This window comes from Bombina bombina, chromosome 1, assembly GCF_027579735.1.
Source record: "Bombina bombina isolate aBomBom1 chromosome 1, aBomBom1.pri, whole genome shotgun sequence".
In the NCBI taxonomy this organism is placed as follows: Eukaryota; Metazoa; Chordata; class Amphibia; order Anura; family Bombinatoridae; genus Bombina; species Bombina bombina.
Genome location: NC_069499.1, coordinates 1,153,420,018 through 1,153,435,903, shown reverse-complemented (window position 1 = coordinate 1,153,435,903; position 15,886 = coordinate 1,153,420,018).

Here is a 15,886-nt window from a genome sequence, read left to right as displayed (position 1 = left end):
AGATTTGTACTTTCGGCAAACATTGTAGCTGTGTATAAATATGTGTTTAAACTATTTTCCGTTATTGTGGGAAAAAAAACATATAAAAAAACTTTTTTATAATACTTTGGATAAACCTCTAATTTCCTTCTGTGAAAGAGATATCTTTCCTGTGTATAACGAGGTAAAAGTTGGAGCTAAAATTAATTTCCTAATGAACATCATAAGCCTCTATCATTACGAAGCTATGAGCAACATATAATGAGAGTATGCAGAAAGTCCTTACTGATAGAAAGCCTGTGTTCAATTTAAATAATAACAGTGGACCTATAGCTTTGTTTCAAATGATAACTAACGGAGTTAAAATTGGTGAAGAATATAATCTGCTATAACTTGTTGCATTCTAACAATTTAGTTATAGCGAGTGGGTTATTATGATCGTATGTACATTCTTTAAAACTGAAAAAAAGCTCTAATGACAAGAAAATATGTAGAGAATCAAATTTCATTAGAATTTGAAAATAGTTCACTGGGAGCTAGCTGTCTCTTTATCAAAAAAATACGAGATTAATTTTTTTTTGATGAAGTGTTATTGCTTTTTTAAGGCAAACTTAATGAAATATAATGATACAATAGGGGCTAGCAGTCTTTAGTCTGTAAATGTAAAATTAAAGAGAAACAACTCGTTTAATTTTAAATTAATATGATGGGAAATAACATATGATATGATGAATTTGAAATGGTTAACTGGGAGCTATCTATCTTTTTGTCTACAAGTGCCAAATCAGAAAATAAGTAAAGTGTCATTGATTTTTTTTAAAAAGGCGACCTTGATAAAATTTTGAATGATTCAATAAAAGCTAACAGTACTCAGTCTATGGTAATGTGTGTGAGGTGATATGGTGTATGTTCCTAATTCTCCATATAATGTATATGATATTGTGACTGTCCTAGCAAACATAACTAGCAAACATAAAATATATATTGAAAATATGTATGTGTATATAGTGTGTCTGAAATACCATAAATAAACTTAATATAATAAACATTCAATATTGATATATGATAGATATGTGGAGTATGTGCAATACAGAAAGAAGAAATATATGTAGGGTATCTTGTTGGAGACACATTGGATTGCATCAGTTGAAGGCCGCCAGATCCAAATTGGCATTGAGTCCAAAAGGATGTTGGGTCCTCAAATGATAAATCCAATGTGTCTCTCGTTGTCTCAGTCTGATAAGTCTATTGTAATCAGAGGACTTGGGAATAAAGTCAATAGGTGTGTATTTAAAGATATAAGGATTTCCATTATGTTTTTTTTTTTTTTTTTAAATTTCTTTTTATTGAGGTTCACCATGTAATACAGTATAATCAAACCAATAATGTGACCTTTGTGGGTATGAACAGAAAAAAAGATAATACCTCACAATATAGATATTTACATAACATGGCATATAACATACGTATATTAAATTTCTCCCACATCAAGATCAAATAAAATAAAAAGGAGAAATAACACTAAACATTTGTTCTTAACCTCAGTTTTCCAAACTGCGAGCAATCCTTCCGAAAAAGAAAGAAAAATGTCTGATTGATTTACAATTAGTTTCTACTAAATTAAGGATCTAAGTACCTCGGCTTCAAAAGATACCAAAAAGGATAAAAACGAAGAAAAAACATTAACAGGAAAACGTAGCACAAAGCGCAAAAGTGGGGGAGAGAGGGAGCGGGCGAAGGGGGGAAAACAGAGAGAAAGGAGCGAAGCGGCGAAGATAGAGAAAAAAAAAAAAAAAGCTTTACCCTGTATCAAGTAGCCCTTTCTGTTAGCCATAACCTGGGTAATGCACCGGATATAATCAGATTTAAGAATGGCACTGCATTTTGGAAAGGTTTCAAAAAGTGACCCTGCTGCTCTGCTGTCCATGAACTGATCAGGCTTCCCCATTTATTAAAGTAATTTTTAAATTGTCTTTCTGAATCATGCTTAAGGTTCTGCCTTTCTACCAACATCTGGGTTTTGATAGCATTAGTGACTTCCCTAATACAGGGAGTTTCTCTCTGTCTCCATTTTTTGAAAAGTAGACTGCATGCCACCAGAATAACTAAATTCACCAGCTGCCTGTCCCCTATATTGGCCGTCTTTTTTAAAAAAAAGACATGCTCTGCCTGTAACTCAATTTTATTCTGGAGATAGCAGTTCAACCAATACTGGGCCTTTGCCCAGTATTGCCTAACTTTTGGACAGCTCCAAATACAATGTAACAAATCTGCCCCTGCCCTTTTGCATTTGAAACAATTCCCTGCCCTTGATTGCGTCCACTTGGCCATTCTAGCTGGGGTCAAGTAAAAGTTATTTATGATTTTGCACTGTGACTCTCTCCAGCTAATACATGAGGTTGCCTCTGCCGCAAATTTAATGCTTTCTGATATGTCCTCACTTTGTAACCTATCAAAGTATTTATTGAATTTTTCCTTGGCTAGGTTAATATGTTCCAGTCCCTTGATTGTCAGAATTTTTTGATACCACCAGGAAATTGAACGTTTCCCTGCTTGGTACAGCTTTAGGCCCGGGGCTATTTGAAGCAATCCCCATTCCGTTGCCACTTCTCTATCCGTACTTTCAATATAATGGCGTATCTGCAAATATGCATAAAAGTTATTGGTTGGAAGGTGATATTGTTCTACCAGGCTCTGAAAGGTACAGATCAAGCCATCCCTATCATTTTTTAGTTGCGCAAAATAGCTCAGACCCTTCTCCCTCCAGTCAGAAAACACTTTGTAGTTAAGGCCTGGTGGGAAATCCACACACCCAATAATCGGTAGATATGGAGACACCCGGAATTCCTGTCCCACTAAGGAGCAGTATAACTGCCACCCTTTAATAATATTAGTGAATGTTAACAATCCCTCTATATTCTGGGGCAGTTTCCTCTAAGGACAGTGTAATATGGCTTGAGGGCTGAAGGGCCTGATCAGCTCTGCGTCTAACGTATAGTATGTTACGTATTCTGCTTTGGTAAGCCAGTCTAATCCGAATTTGGCCAGAGCTATTAGATTATAATGTTTAATATTTGGAATGGAAAACCCTGCAAATGATTTAGAGTTGCTCATTTTATCTATCGAAATTCTTGGTCTCTTTTTCCCCCAGATAAAAGAAGAACAGGCTTTGTTATATCTGATTATGTCTTTCCTCGTGATAAGGAGGGGTAAATTTTGCAGCAGGAATAGGACTTTAGGAAATATGATTGTCTTAATTATCATACATCTGGCCGAGATTGACAGGAAAAACAGATTCCATTTATTAAGATCAGCCTGAATATTATCAAAAAATTCCTTGAAATTTAATTGATACCATTCCCTCGGATCCCTGGCAATCTTGATACCTAGATAGTTGATAGCCTTCACTTCTCTAAAAATATGATTAGAACTCTGCCTAGTTTTGTTGACCCATAGTAGCTCAGATTTTTTAGGATTGATCTTGTAACCCGAGAAAGTGCTATACTCTGTGATGATTTTAAGGACACTTGGAATCGAATTTACGGTATCTTGCAGACACAAGAGTATATCATCAGCATATAGAGATATGAGTAAATTCTCCCTACCAATCTTAACTGGTTGAATTGATTGCCGGATATATACTGCCAGGGGTTCTAGAGCAAGATCAAACAAAAGTGGGGATAATGGGCAGCCCTGTCGGGTTCCTTTCTCTAAAGTAATATGTTGTGTTACTTCACCGTTCACTAAAAGCTGTGACCTGGGTTCCTTATAGACCATTCTCACCAGATCGACCAATCGGCCAGAGAAACCGAAATTTTCCAGAGAGGTTATGAGGTGATTCCATTCAATGGAGTCAAAAGCTTTTTCAGCATCGATGGTGATTAATGCAAAGTCTTTTTTCATGATGTTATTGTACTCACTTCTGTGCCGTTGGCCGATCTGGTGAAAGTGGTCTACTACTGTCAGGACTCTTCTCATATTCCGGACTGAATTCCTGTTCGGGATGAAACCTACCTGATCTGTATGTATCAGTTTACCTATGACTCTCTTTAATCTGTCAGCGATAATTGACATCAAGATTTTATAGTCCTGATTTAACAGGGAGATAGGACGGTAAGCGGATAACTGATCTGGCTTTTTTCCCTTCTTATGTATCAAGGTAACAATTGAATCCGAGAAGTAAGGGGATTTTAAGGCTTGTGTTAAGAAATACTCATTATATAGGTTTTTTAATGTAATGCCAAATGTACCTGATAGAATTTTGTAAAATTCGATCGGTAGGCCATCAGGGCCTGCTGCTTTTCCAGATTTTATCCTATGTATTACCTTCACTATTTCTGCTTCTGTTATAGCAGCATTAATACCGTCTAAATCCACTGCTGATAGTTTAGGCAGTTTAATTTTTTCCCAAAATTGTTTCTTTGCCGTTTCATCTATTCCACCACTGGTATAAATACTCTGAAAATACTTATAAAATGTTTCCCTGATCTCTACCGGTTGGGTTATTACCTTGTTGCCCTCTTTTATTGCTGCTATAATGTTTTTCTTTTGTCGAAACTTTACTATTTTAACCAGATGCTTGGCAGAAAGCCCATGAAATCCTTGATACTTGGACCTTGCCTTAAGGTCCTCCCCTGCCCATTTCTCTCTAAAAAAGTCCTCCCTTTCATTCTTAGAGGAGATATAATTGCTCCATGTGGCTTGATTCGGGGATTGGAGGAATCTATTATATGTGTTTCTAAGCTGATTCGCCAATTGTAACTCTCTTGCTCTCAACTTTCGCGTTAACTTAACCATGTATCCCTTAATTTCTCCACGCATAACTGCTTTTCCTGCTTCCCAGAAAGTTTCCGTTTTGTTGATGTATTCATTATTTAAATCACAATACTCTAACCATTTTGCTTTTAACCAGTTAATAAACTGTATATTTTGACTCATATAGGCTGGGAAATGAAACGAGTTCCCGGGTCTTCTCATTCTCTTATTTGGCCAAACCCTCAGACTTATGATAGCGTGGTCAGATAGCAGAATATCTGCTATTTGGGTTTCGGCTTCAAGCCTGGCTACTTGCTGGCTTATCAAAAATAGGTCAATGCGGGAGAAGCTTCTATGCGTCTTTGATTCACACGTATATACCCGTTCATCCGGGTGTTGCAACCGCCAGATGTCATTTAATTTTAATGACTTGATATAATTCCTAAAGAATTTGGCCTCTCTATTGTTTGCTTGACCGCCTCTGACTCTGGACCTATCCATCTCAGGATATAACGTAAGATTCATATCACCCGCTATAACCAAGTTCTGCTCTACGTGTGGTATGAGTTTCTGTTGGACTTTTTGCCAGAAACTTTTCTCGAGTTTATTTGGGGCATATATGTTGCAAAAGGTCCAGCTGACATCCTCTATCTGCATCTGGAGGACTATATACCTGCCCTGCTGATCACACTCTTGTTTTAAGATTTTATAGTTAACCTTTTTATTTATAATAATGGCCACTCCGCGCTTCCGCTTATTGCAGGAAGTCGCAACAATTTCTGCCACCCAGTTCACTTTCAATTTTTCTATTTCGTGATCTTTTAGATGCAGTTCCTGCAGGAAAATGATGTCAGCCTTCTCTCCTTTCAGCATTCTCAGAACATTTTTCCGTTTAGTGGGGGAAGTTATTCCCCCCACATTCCATGACACTAGTTTTAAAGGTTCTGACATTTTAATCTTTTAACCAGGCATCTAAAGCTTGAGAGAAGAAAGAAGAGGGAAAAAAGAGAGAAAAAAAACAAAAAAAGCAAAAAAAAAACAAAAAGGAAAAAAAAAAAAAAAAAAAAGGAGGATGCCGCCCGTTCTCTCCCCCCCACTTCCGCAACTCTTTATTATAATGAGCATTTTAAACTTCTGATACATTCTCCTTGCTTTAATAACCTTGGAAACTGGATATAACCAATTGAACACTTTAAGATTCATATACAAACTCATTACCTTACGTAACCATGTACCATAAAAGTTCCCTCTCAGACCTCTATATTATTCTCCTGACAGAAATCCTGTGCTTCTTTAACTGAGTTTAGCACCACTCTCCCTTCCATAGTTAAAACCGTGATTTTGGCCGGGTATATCATCGCTGTTTTAAGTCCAGCTTTGATTAACCGTGAACAAAATGGTGCCATGACCCTCCTCCTAGAGGCGGTCTCGGCAGAAAAATCCTGAAACAACAGGATTTTCTTTCCATCAATTGTTAATGTTTGTGTTTTCCTGTACTGTTGCATGATATTAGTTTTGTCCTGAAAGTTCAGGTATCTAATTAGAACCATCCTGGGGCGTGTGTTACCATCAGAGGATGTCCTGACACTTCCTACCCTGTGCGCTCGTTCCACCTGAAGTGTATCTCTGTCTGCCTGAATCCCCAATAATTTGGGGAGTGTGGATGCTGCAAATTTCAAAAGATCCTGGAACTCTCTGCTCTCTGGGAGTCCCACCACCCGCACATTATTCCGGCGCGACCTGTCCTCCAGATCTTCCACCTTTAGTATGAGTGCCTTTATTTTATCTGTGTTTTCCCTTATATTGATTTCTTGAATACTTAGTTTATCTTCTGTTTCTGATACCCTAGACTCTACTTCTGTTATTCTGACTGAAAAAAGCTTTATCTCCTGTGATAGATCTACAATCTCTTTCTTCACCAATTCAAACTGCGGCAATAAAAGATCCGCTAATTGATTTATTGTCATCTGTGTGTCTTGGTTGCTAGACGGGCTTTCTAAGCTACTCTCAGTGCCAGTTTCTTGACCTAGTTTCTGTTTCCTGTCTTTCCTTACTGGCATGGCGGGAGATTTATTTTTTGGGTTTGTCATGTATTTGTCCATGTGGGTTAATAATGTGAATTCCTCAAGATATATACAGTGTGTACCCTGCAATCTGGAACAGAGATGATCTGTCTTTCCTTCTACAAGCGTTGTGCAAATGTCTGCTGCTGTGTATCTCTTTTCTTACTGTTCTCCTGTGTCTATTGAATCTATGTGATTACAATTTTTAGGGTTTCATAGGGGGCTCTATCCTATTATGGACCAGTTTGGCGATCTTATTGTGGGATCGCAGGCGGCCCTTCTTTATGTGCTCGTGTTTGTGTTTAGTTCAACTCTACCCCATACACTATTATGTGATCGTGGTAATGATATATAATAATTCCAAATTCTAACCTCAATCTAATTTCCCCTCTTCCCACCTCCTGACTCCTCACCCTTACTGACTGTTAATTATTAAATTTGTGATTAGTGTCCTGTGAAAACAGCTGTGGTGGGCAAGGGAGTTAGTGAGTTTTCTACTCTTGTGACCCTCTTCTTCACTTCCCCCCTGTTGGTCGGGGTACAGGCACCTGCAAATTACCACCTGCAGCAGCCTGCTGTTTGGCTTATTCTGCTAAAAAGTGTGTTATGTTCCCTTACTACACATTTCAAATATATGAAGCTATACACATTTAAACTGGCAAACAACCAATCAAGCAGATAAAACAATATACCATATGTCAGAAAACAGAAAAGAAAACAAAAAAAAGAGCAACAGTGGCAAACAGTAGAGCCTGCTACTATGCAGGCATCCTATCCTTAGAAGGCATTGTGTCTTTTGGCAAAAATTATGAGAAGCCTGTTATCAAATCTCCTTCGATATATATGTATTCATAAGTTCTGCTTCCCTCCCAGCTCTTTTCTTTTTTCTTTTTCTCCCTTTTTTTTTTTTTTTCTTTCCCTTAACCCCTTAGTCTCTCTTAAAAAAGCATCCTTGTATGTTGAGTTCAGGGGAGTTTATTCATTTATCCTAATCTGTAGGTATCAAAATTAAAAGATAGTTGCATGCCCCAGCTGTTTTATGGATCTATTAAAAACCCCAAAACGTCCTGGAACTTTCTCCGTGATTTAACTCCCTTTGACGTTCAATAAACTTTAATTTGACAGCACACTGGGGTTTATCCTGCCGTCACTTTTCCAGACCTTGATATAAGAGTATCCTTCAAAGTATTGTGCGTCTCAACTGGCAACTAAGACACTTTTAAAATTCACTGCCCCACCAGGTGCTTTCGCCCACCGGGCTAGAAATGTCCCCAAGATTTATATAACAAAACTGTGAGGAGTAATTTGACCATGCAAGTCTAATGTACATTCCGTATTAAGCAGTATTAACACTTAATATAAACATGCCGGTACTTACCCCCCTGCTTCTTCACGGCTCTCTGGCTAAGTGACTTACTGTAAGGCCGCCGTTTGGGAGACCTCTCTCCTAGGCAGTCCTCCACCCGTGTACGATGCACCGAGCCTTTCCGCTGCTTCTGGACAATGCTTGGCTGTAGTCAGCGTGTTCCTGACAGTGTGTTCCGGCTCCCGGGTGCAGTCACTGTTTCGCGTGCCGACTTACTAGAAGGGGGGGGGTGTCAAAGTCTGTAGTCACCATCGGTACTGCTCTGCTCCGCCGAAAAAAAAGACCGCCTTCCAGGGGGCTGCTTGGCTGCCTTAGTCTCGTCAATCCTCAGAGTGGATGTCAACGCTTGCTGCGTTTATTCACTTTAGACTTGGGGTACTCTTACTGCCTCTGTTATCCTTCCTTTACTGGGATTGTAGCTGTTGTTACTTGCGTGTCTGTATCTGTTAGGCATATCAGTATGTGTGGCTGGGCCTGAACAGCCAATACCGGGCCAATAGACTTCCGTCCGTATCTCCTTTCCCCGGGCAGGGTGTATTTTTTCCCCCCTGCAATAGGGCATAGATAGTAGGGCTCTGATGGTCGACGGCTCTCACAAACAGGAGAGCCAGAGTGCGCGCTGCATTCAGGACGCTCCTCCTCCCCGGAAGTCATTAGTTTAGCAGTCTGCAGAGACTTCTCCATTATGTTTTAATAAACAGTGATTTGGTATGCTGTGTTTAATCTTGTTTTTCTTACAATTTTTGCAATTGCGGTGATGTTCCCCCCCACCTGGTTCTGAGTTTTCTAGAGGTGCGGCCTACGTATTGTAGGCCACACACACATTCTATGAGGTAGACCACAAATGATGACTCGCAGTTAAAGAAACCCGGATTTGATGGCATTCTCCCGTGACTGTAGATTTGAAATTTTTCTGACCTGATTTGATAATTTTACAACTGCCACATCCTGTTTTCCCACATTTATAAATGCCATATAGGCCAAAGATACCCTTGTTCTTGATTGATGTGACTTTGTTATGGTTGTTTTGTTGTATATGTTTAACCCTCTTACTAGGAGCTAGCTGATTTCTTAAAGTGGGGGCTCTTCTGTAAACAATTTTGGGCTTGTCTTTGACCATATTTCTTAAAATGGGATCTCTTTGTATTATGTACAAATGTTTGTATAATATTTTTTGTATTTTTAGAAAATCTGAATTGTATTGTGTAACAAATAAAACATCTCTCATGTCTGAATTTAGATGGAAATCTTCGGTTTTCTCTTTTGTGGTTTGTTGTAGAATATCGATTCTATTTAGATTTTTTGCTCTATTTAGAGATTTGTCTGGTAGTGTCTGGTAGTGTTATAGGATAATCTTTTTCTAGGAATCTATTATAAAGGATCTGACTTTGTTCCAAGAATATGTCATAATCAGTACAATTGCGTCTGATTCTCCTAAATTGGCTATATGGTATGTTGTGGACCCAGCTCTTGTAGTGGTTACTATTATAGTTTAAAAAACTATTACTATCCACATCTTTAAAAAAAAGTTTTGGATGTAATGTTATCAGCATCAATACTTAATATAAGGTCAAGGTATTCTATGGTATGTGTCTGAATGTTAGCTGTAAAAGTAAGGCCCATATCATAATTACCCATAACTAAACTATAACTAAACAAGTTATAGCAGATTATATTATTTACCAATTTTAACTCCGTTAGTTATCATTTGAAACAAAGCTATAGGTCCACTGTTATTATTTAAATTGAACACAGGCTTTCTATCAGTAAGGACTTTCTGCATACTCTCATTATATGTTGCTCATAGCTTCGTAATGATAGAGGCTTATGATGTTTATTAGGAAATGAATTTTAGCTCCAACTTTTACCTCGTTATACACAGGAAAGATATCTCTTTCACAGAAGGAAATTAGAGGTTTATCCAGAGTATTACAAAAAAGTTTTTTATATGTTTTTTTCCCACAATAACGGAAAATAGTTTAAACACATTTTTATACACAGCTACAATGTTTGCCGAAAGTACAAATCTATGTATTTGTTTAACATTGTTTTTATATAATATCTGATATTAGAGAGAGTCAATTATTAGATATACATTTTTCCATATTTCATCATGTTTTTATTTATTTATATATTGTTTTGTTTAAATTAAATCTCCTAGTATTTTTAAACGTACAAGCCAATCAGGGGTTAAAATTTAACCATGCACCTATACTCCCTGAATTAATTAGTCTCCTAGCAAATCGAATGGAGTCTCAGTTCCCTATTGGCTATGCAATTAATGACAAACTTACGTTTTAACATTTTTTTTATGTATATATTGTTACCAAATGTATTGTTCAGTATTCGCTTTGATTTTGGTCTGAGGAAACGACCAGCAGATTGGTCGAGAAACGCGTTACCCTATCAAGCGTTACATATGCTTCTAATCCAATAAAGCATTGTACCACTTTTTAACAAGATCGGAAGTTTGTCGTTGTTTGTTTTTATAAACAAGCGGTACTGGTGGATTGTCCAGAGACTGAATACCTCCCGCAATCATTAAAGGCTACGGTGATTATCATAAGGCTATCGGGGTCCAGTGTACTAGCCACTGTTAAGTGCTAGTCTGTTCATCTGCACTGGTCACAGAACAGTGCCACTCTATCTGGTAAGCGCTTTATCATAAGAGCAGATACCAGCTTACAATACAGATTTACACTATGAGGCGCCCTCTTTTTGTTTTTATATGTATGTGTATACATTTTTTAAATGTTTGTTTTCAATGCCATGTTATCTCCAACATAAAAGGCCCTTTCAATGTCATTGTTACTCTAGATTACGTCCAATTAACCCTCAAGATATCCATATTTAGGTCTGAGAATTGATTTATTCTCACCATGGAATTTTGAAATAAGTTCAGTATAAAATAGTGGTTTTACACATTTATAGAAATATAACACTAGTTTAAATCATAAATTCATATATACTGTGTATGTATATGTGTATATGTATGTGTGTGTGTGTGCATGTATAAATGTATGTATATATGTGTGTGTGTGCATGTATATATGTGTGTGTGTGTGTGTATATATGTATGTATATATGTGTGTGTGTATGTATGTATATATATGCGTGTGTGCATGTTTATATGTGTGTATGTATGTGGGAGTACTGCGCGTGGAGGAGGGAGAATGGGGGGGGCGCATTTTGAAATTTCACACTGGGAGCTAGATTCTCTAGAAACAGCCCTGATCACAGGTACGTATGAAAGTCTCACTGTGTAATTATAGCGCTATTTACTCACGCAGGAATACTAAACCCATTTGCTAGCACTTACTAGCCAGCACATTGCTTGCACTTAACTTTCTAGTCCCCTCACAGGCACTGACAACCTTGTTAACATCACTGGGTCTCGGACTCTGAAACATTTGTGTGATTATGTTAAGGAACAGCATCATATTTTAAATGAGTGTTGCTTTTACTGTTCAAATCTACCTATCTGGGAAACCCATCATTTACAGCAGAGTTAATTAATGCCAGTACAGGTACCTCAGAGATATTGCTGGTTTGGTTCCAGACCACCCCAATAAAGCTAATATAGTAATGAAGTGAGCCACACCAATTTTTTGTTTCCCATTCCCAGTGCTTATAAAAGTTATATTTAAACTATAATGTAGTCTATTAAGTGTGAAATAGTATTGTGTCTAAAAATCAATGTGCATACTGTAAAGTGTAGCCAATCATAAAGCACCTATTTTGCTGGATGCCAAAGGGGGGGGCATTATGATTGGCTATAGCGTGATTCGTCATTTTGCACTGAAATAGACTATGGGTTGTGGGCGGTGGAACGGCGGAATGTATAAGAAACTGAAAGGGTGATTATATATATTTAGCGTCTGCAATTATTTTAATCAATGAAAGTGCCCTTTATTTACTTTTTTTATTGCAAATATTGTTGAGCATATCGTAAAACTTAACACTTAATCACTTTAATTTTAAAAAAACTTTGTTGCTAAAAAATGCTAACCATCACCTGAGTCTTCAGTGAGTCATAATCTTTTTGCTGGTGGTGTGTTTATATTTGTATTCATGTGTATTTATGTGTATATATGTGTATTTATGTGTATATATGTGTATTTATGTGTTTATGTGTGTATTCATGTGCATTTATGTGTATATATGTGTTTATATGTGTATTCATAAGTATTAATGTGTATTTATGTGTATATATGTTGGAGAAATGGCACCAATAGACTTGCTCAACACAGGGTTGCCACAAACCTTCAATTTGTAAAAAGAGCAATATCTGCAAAGCATAATAAAACAAAGGTATGGCTGTATAATACTTTACATACCATAGACTGATAGACCTTAGCGTGCAATTAACGGATTTGTCCAAAGTTCTGTCCTTTACATACAATCTACCCCCTATACTGTGATCACTGCTCTCAATGGTTTCCTGGTATCCAATACTAATAGTTGGCCGCAATCCATGAGATTTGCTTATTTTAAGGAGAGATATGTGAGGATGACCATTGAACTCTCCTACTTTGCACATATACCACAATCAAAATGAGCATCATCCCCTGCTCTAACGGCTCTAATTTCCAATACACTTTTAACCAAGTTGGTAACAGTGTGCTGGAGCCTGTCTGGTAGCATTTGGGTTAACTACAGTATATTTCTGCGTCTCAGAAGCTATGCGGGAGGAGCTGTTCCTCGTTTTCTGACCTGAGTCTTCCCAGGCTTTGACACAGTTATTCGGTGTCTGCATTGGACTTACACACACTAGTGAGTCTCCAGTAATATTCCATTTTTTGTTACACTAATAAAGTGCACTACTTGACACATTGTCATTTAAAGGTATAGGAAAGCCAAAAATGTTATTTTGTGATTCAGACAGAACATCATTTTTTTAAAAAAGTTTACAATTTACTTCTATTATCAAACTTGTTATGCGTGGGCAAAATTTCAAATTTGGCAATCGTTTGCTAAACCAATGTCAGATATGGCAGCAGCAGCATTCAGCTATTTTTGGCTGCTGGATAGATAGATCAGCGTAAATTTGCAACGCACAAAGATCAGTGCAGCCATATTCTGCATTCATTTAGTAAACAAATGCCAAATTTGAAGTTTTGCTCATGCCTAAAATTTGCTTTGTTGCCATGGTATTCTTTGTTGAAGGGATTAGCAATACATAGGTAGGTGTCTGGAGAACTACATGGCAGGAAATCGTGCTGCCATCTAATGCTCTTGCAAATGGATAACATTGTTGGAAAACTGCTGCCAAATAATGGTACAGACATGTGCACACTCCTGAGCTTATGTTCCTGCTTTTCAATAACAGATACCAAGAAAACGAAGGAAATTGAGAATAGAAGTAAATTAGAAAGTTGTTTAAAATTGCATGCTCTATCTGAATCATGAAAGAAAAATGTGGGGTTTGATGTCCCTTTAATGCTAGACATAATTTTGTTTAAAAGAGCAGGAAACCCCTTATTTTTATTTCATGATTCAGATAGCGCATACAATTTGAAACAACTTTACTGTGCACATTTTGTTAATGGAAGTAAATTGCATGCTCTATCTGAATCATGAACATTTAATTTTGTCTTGAGTGTCCCTTTAAAGGGAAATTAAACACTTGCGGCTAGATTTAGAGTTCTGCGGCCAAAGGGGTGCGTTAGCTACGCATGCTTTTTCCCCCCCCCGCACCTTTTAAATACCGCTGGTATTTAGAGTTCACAGAAGGGCTGCGTTAGGCTCCAAAAGGGAGCGTACAGGCATATTTACCACCACTGCAACTCTAAATACCAGCGGTGCTTACGGACGCGGCCAGCTTAAAAAACGTGCTCGTGCACGATTCCCTCATAGGAAACAATGGGGCAGTTTGAGCTAAAAAAAAAACCTAACACCTGCAAAAAAGCAGCGTTCAGCTCCTAACGCAGCCCCATTCTTTCCTATGGGGAAACACTTCCTAAGTCTGCACCTAACACCCTAACATGAACACAGAGTCTAAACACCCCTAACCTTACACTTATTAACCCCTAATCTGCCGCCCCCGCTATCGCTGACCCCTGCATTATACTATTAACCCCTAATCTGCCGCTCCGTACACCGTCGCAACCTACGTTATCCCTATGAACCCCTAATCTGCTGCCCCTAACCCCCGCCAACCCCTATATTATATTTATTACCCCCTAATCTGCCCCCCCCAACGTCGCCGCTACCTACCTACAATTATTAACCCCTAGTCTGCCGACTGGACCTCACCGCTACTCTAATAAATGTATTAACCCCTAAAGCTAAGTCTAACCCTAACACCCCCCTAAATTAAATATCATTTTTATCTAACGAAATAAAATAAATCTTATTAAATAAATGAATCCTATTTAAAGCTAAATACTTACCTGTAAAATAAACCCTAATATAGCCACAATATAAATAATAATTATATTGTAGCTATTTTAGGATTAATATTTATTTTACAGGCAACTTTGTATTTATTTTAACCAGGTACAATAGCTATTAAATAGTTAATAACTATTTAATAGCTACCTAGTTAAAATAATTACAAAAGTACCTGTAAAATAAATCCTAACCTAAGTTACAATTAAACCTAACACTACACTATCAATAAATTAATTAAATAAACTACCTACAATTATCTACAATTAAACCTAACACTACACTATTAATAAATAAATTAAATACAAATACCTACAAATAAATACAAATAAATATACTAACTAAAGTACAAAAAATAAAAAAAGAACTAAGTTACAAAAAAATAAAAAAAAAATAAGTTACAAAAAATAAAAAAATAATTCACAAACATTATAAAAATATTACAACAATTTTAAGGAATCAGCCAATCAGATTCAAGTTCAATCCGATTGGCTGATCCAATCAGCCAATCAGATTGAGCTCGCATTCTATTGGCTGTTCCGATCACAGGCAAAAAGAGCAGAATTCTTTGGGGCATGCCCCGCAAAAGGCACTTTTAAGGGCTGGTAAGGTAAAAGAGCTTTTCCATTTTTATTTTAGAATAGGGGGGCTTTGTTATTTTATTAGGGGGCTTAGAGTAGGTGTAATTAGCTTAAAATTGTTGTAATATTTTTATAATGTTTGTAAATTATTTTTTTATTTTTTGTAACTTAGTTCTTTTTTTTTGTACTTTAGTTAGTGTATTTATTTGTATTTATTTGTAGGTATTTGTATTTAATTTATTTATTGATAGTGTAGTGTTAGGTTTAATTGTAGATAATTGTAGGTAGTTTATTTAATTAATTTATTGATAGTGTAGTGTTAGGTTTAATTGTAACTTAGGTTAGGATTTATTTTACAGGTACAGTACTTTTGTAATTATTTTAACTAGGTAGCTATTAAATAGTTATTAACTATTTAATAGCTATTGTACCTGGTTAAAATAAATACAAAGTTGCTTGTAAAATAATATTAATCCTAAAATAGCTACAATATAATTATTATTTATATTGTAGCTATATTAGGGTTTATTTTACAGGTAAGTATTTAGCTATAAATAGGATTAATTAATTTAATAAGATTTATTTTATTTCGTTAGATAAAAATTATATTTAACTTAGGGGCGTGTTAGGGTTAGGGTTAGACTTAGCTTTAGGGGTTAATACATTTATTAGAGTAGCGGTGAGGTCCGGTCGGCAGATTAGGGGTTAATAATTGTAGGTAAGGTAGCGGCGACGTTGGGGGGGCAGATTAG